Source organism: Mauremys mutica, chromosome 8 (genome assembly GCF_020497125.1).
Source record: "Mauremys mutica isolate MM-2020 ecotype Southern chromosome 8, ASM2049712v1, whole genome shotgun sequence".
Taxonomy (NCBI): Eukaryota; Metazoa; Chordata; order Testudines; family Geoemydidae; genus Mauremys; species Mauremys mutica.
In genome coordinates, this window is record NC_059079.1 from 102971407 (window position 1) to 102976295 (window position 4889).

The window sequence follows — 4889 nt, forward strand, 5'->3', positions numbered from 1 at the left end:
TTGTTCCCAGGAAGGGATTTCCAGCAGTTCACAGGGAGGTGGGGATTGACGCATGTAGCCTCCCATTGCTTCCTCCCTTTGGCTGTTTTAGAGCCCCCTTTACACCCCGGGGTGTGCTCCTTTGCTGCTCTCCGCACTAGGGTCCAGAGGGAAGCAATTGCTCATTTACATTGTTATGCAAGTCACATAGTGCATGCCAATAAAGTCTTGTTTAGAAAGCTGGTCAAATAGTCAGTAATCTTTAGGAGGCTTGGGGCAGCTTTGCTCCCTCCCATCCGTCAAGTGGCAGAAGGCTGGATTAATTTTCCTTTAGAACCTGATGTGGCTCATGGCAGCTGAGAAAACAGTTTATTAGAGCGTAATCCGAGAAACTCCCCAAGATCGACGTAGACACGGTGCTAGACGGAACGCTCATTCCAGTAAACGAATGGGTATTCCCTGCAGAACTCTTCCAGCACAAGTGTTTATCAGGCACTTGAGTAGTTACAAAAGAATGTGTAGGAGTCAAACGTACAAGCAGTTGGCAAAAATTTATACTTTTAAGACTGAGAAACAGTAGAATACTCTATAAGGAAATTGTATTTCCTATAGAGATCCAGTGGTTACATTACTTTGAACTGTCATATATACCAGACAACAGTGCAAGAGAGCTTGTCTGATGACATTTGTTTTCCATTTTCTTCACCTTCTGGCTGTCGCCAGTAGCTGAATATGTGAATTCCTGCATTTTAAGGAATAATCATAGAACTATATACCATGTTAGTCATGCAAATGTTTCTCACATGCACTCCACTGTTAGCTGTAGTAATTGCATCGGGAACGGGTAATTGATGTAAATTCTTGGTGTGATCTGTTGTATTTTTTGATACAATGTTATAGGTCTACAGTAAGTGATGACTGTCCCACAGCTCTGTAACAGTATATACCTGTACATAGTGCTAGAATTTCAACTGTTTAACTGTAAATTGTATCACTGGAATATTATAATGGATTCTAAATATCTTGTGGTCTGGTAATGCAAGTTTGAGGGTTTTTTTCTCATCTTATTTTTTCGGTTCCCTTGTCAGTTGAAGAACTCTGTTCTTGCAAGGGTGTGTTCCTGATTTAGAGATTGTTCTGTGCGTCATTTCCCCATAGAATAGATTCTTTCTTCTTCTTCTTTTTGTGTGTGTGTGTCTGTGTGTGTGTGGGGGGGGGGGGAGTAGCGAGACATTGTGGTGGTTAATGTTTGTTTGGATTTGTAGATTTTATAACTTCCTACACATCCTCTGTTTTTAACAACTGTGTTTACTCCATGACTTGCAACTGCAGCATGTTTCTAAACCTGATAGCAGATTTATTGCGGAGTTGCAGACCTAATATATCAATTGTCAAGACGCCCTTTATACGAAGGAAAATCCCTCACCCTTTGAAAACCACATGGGTTTATTTGCCTTTCTGAAAGAGGAAGACAAGCAGAGTAATGTTGCAACCTACAGAATCTGCCTCACTCAATAATTGACCTACTGTTTAAGCATCCACAATTCATCATTATACCTATATAAACTTCTGGGTTTGGTCCTGATCTTAGTGCAGAATTGGAGTCTTTGATAGTGCAGAAACACTGAATCACTGCCTGGATCACTTTATTCATTGTGGGCCATTACATTCCTAGAACTTGTCTTCTTGGAGGGTAGTAATTCTGAAAATTAGATCAGGCTGATGTTCAGATTCCTGTGCTATTTACAATGTTTAATCTTGGCAGATGGCAGCATATTTTACCCATAAAAATCTCAGGGTAGGGGGATACCTCTATATACTGCAAAGCCACAGAAGAACACGATAGAGATAGACCTCAGCTCAGAATTGCTTTCCCTTTCTTGTGTCTCTGAACAGGAATCAAATTCTACCATGAGACCAGTGGCAAATTAATTGAAGTAGCATTGGGTTATAAATCAGAGCAGATTTTGGCTGTCTGTCTACAATGAGAAATATTTTGCTTATTCAAATGGGCTTCCCGTCCCATATACCTTAGGGTATACTGCATTTCAGGTGCTTTACTAGAATTATACAACCTGAATAAGATCTGGGACTGTAGGTGGAGTCTATGAAAGATGGGGAGCTTCCCATCTGATTTATTTCACTTTAATAGATTATAATTTGGGAACGGAGGAGCCAAATTTAGCAAAATATACCAAATGAGCCTCTTAGCACAAATCTCACATTGAATTCAAGTCAGTTCGCAGAGGTCTGGCTGAGTTCTGTACCTGCATTCCTCTTCTTTGGCGCAATGCAGCAATACACTAGGGGAAGTGCAGTAAGAATCCCTTTGGCCCCAAACCTTCACCCAAGGGTTGTGGTGGATTTTCCATCACTGACAAGGTTTTATTTGAGGGCAGTTCTCTGGCCTGTGTTATGTAGGAGGTCAGGTGAGATGATCACAATGGTCCCTTCTGTGTAGCGTGAGTAGGAGCATTAGGGGACAAGAGCTAAGGAAGCGTTGTTCTAAGGGCTAGTCTACACTTACCGCGCGGGTCGACGCGGTGAGTTCGACTTTCCGGAGTTCGAACTATCGCGTCTGATCTAGACGCGATAGTTCGAACTCCGGAAGCGCTAGTTCGAACTCCGGTACTCCACCTCGGCAGCTGGAGTTAGCAGAGTCGACCTTGGAGCCGCGGAGTTCGGTTCCGCGGCGTCTGGACGGGTACGTAGTTCGAACTAGGGTAGTTCGAATTCAGCTACGCTATTCACGTAGCTGAATTTGCGTACCCTAGTTCGACCCCCATTCTTAGTGTAGACCTGCCCTAAGTCAGCCATAAAAATGTTGGCATACTGTGGGGCCATGCAGGTACCCATAGCAGTGCCACTGACTTGAAGGTATACATTGTCCCCAAATGTGAAATAGTTGTGGGTGAGGACAAAGTCACAAAGTTCAGACACCAGGTTTGCTGTGACATTATCGGGGATACTGTTCCTGACGGCTTGTAGTCCATCTTTGTGTGGAATGTTGGTGTAGAGGGCTTCTACATCCATAGTGACCAGGATGGTGTTTTTTGGAAGATCACCATGGAATGTAGTTTCCTCAGGAAGTCAGCGGTGTCTCAAAGATAGCTAGGAGTGCTGGTAGTGTAGGCCCTGAGGAGAGAGTCTACATAGCCAGACAATCCTGCTGTCAGGGTACCAATGCCTGAGATGATGGGACATCCAGGATTTCCAGGTTTATGGATCTTGGGTAGCAGATAGAATCTCTAAGGTGCCACAAGGACTCCTCGTTTTTTTTGTTTTTTTTTAAGAAGTCAGGTAGCTGTATTTCCAGTCTGAATTTACCATGCTCCATGTGAAAAGGATGGTATGTGTGTGTAATGCATCAAAGTAGAGTGGAGTTTGATTTGTTTATGCTTTAGGCCTGAATAGTTTGTGGAATATATCTATATCTATCTATCTATCTACTAACATTAATTGCACTATGGTTAGTCAACAATGGGTTTGGAATTTAGACTCACTGCAGTGAGGACTCTGCCACAGACAGGGATGTGTATCTCCCTTAACTGACGCTCACCACTGACAATGGTCAATTCAACTGAAATCACTTCCCAGCTTAGAGCAGGTAAAGACTTGCACAACAGTGTCAACATTTCATTCCCCAATGACAGTCTAATTAAATCATTCATCAGCCGGCCTATAGTCTGGTATTGTGAAACATGCTGCTAGGTGGTGGCTTGTGGTCAGTCGCTTATTAACTGGTGGTCAGCAGATGCAGCCTGCATATCCTTTGAGGGTAAAGCCTTGGTGTATTCGCAGGACGGTGTCTTATGCACAGGCTGTATTCTCTGATATGAAGTTACTAGGTAGACCACGTGCTTTCAACATCTAAATCAAGCTTCATTGTAAAAATACTTCCTTAATGTTCGTTGAACCTCTCGAGTGTCCTGTAGATGAACACTGCTCCGAGCTTTGTGACCAGTAAGCCCTAGAGACTTATCTGCAAGCTCCACTGACGTTTCATGCTGCCCTCGGCCTCTGAGTGTACATAAGAGAAAAGAGGGTAGGGAAAGCTTCAAAAAGGAGCAGAATTGCTTGTTACTGAACCAGCCACTGATCAGTTGTGTACTCTGCTCCTCACATGTTGCAGAGCAATGCTCCCTTGCTGCCCTCTCGATCCTACTGTCCAAGGGGCTTGAGGGCATGGTCAGTGAATTAGTTGCTCTGACATATGCTCTCCCCACACGGGGAAGGCGTGGTGTCTGCAGACATTACAAACAAATGTACCGCCGTCAGGAGGCCTGTAGCAACCATGGGATAGTTCTAGTGTTGCTCTACTTCCTGTGGAGGAAGGATATCAGAATACCATAGGGCTGTGATTCAGGGCTGATGCGAAACTGATTTCAGAGGGATTTGGGGGAGCCACAGGGGCTGCACACCAACTGTATTCTGGAGTCAGCCAGGGACTTGAACGATCCCCAGAGCAGAACAATCCTGAGGCTGTTTTAACTGACACTGGGCTCTGATGGAGCCATCCGGAATGCACTTCAGCCACACCTCTGTCCCTCTCCCTCTTGGAGGGACCCCCTTCCCCATCCAACTAACCACTTCCACTCCTGTCCCCAGCCACTCCCTGGCATGCCCCTGCAGAAGGCCTGCGAGGGAGTCATCCCAGTCGACATGACATGTGGGCAGAGAACTCTTCTGCAATAGGGGGATTCAACCCACTTTGTGGCCCCTTTCCCCTGAGTGGTGTAAAGGGACCACGGAGTAGTGCAGACTCTGGCCCCATCTCTTACAACAGCCACAGTGTAGCACTTGGGGGTGATTACTCTGTCGTCAATACGTCAGTAACATGCAACTGGCAGCTGCTACAGATTTCAGGGGAGTGAAGTGTTCTTAGTACTTCAGCAGTGCAGGCAGAGAGA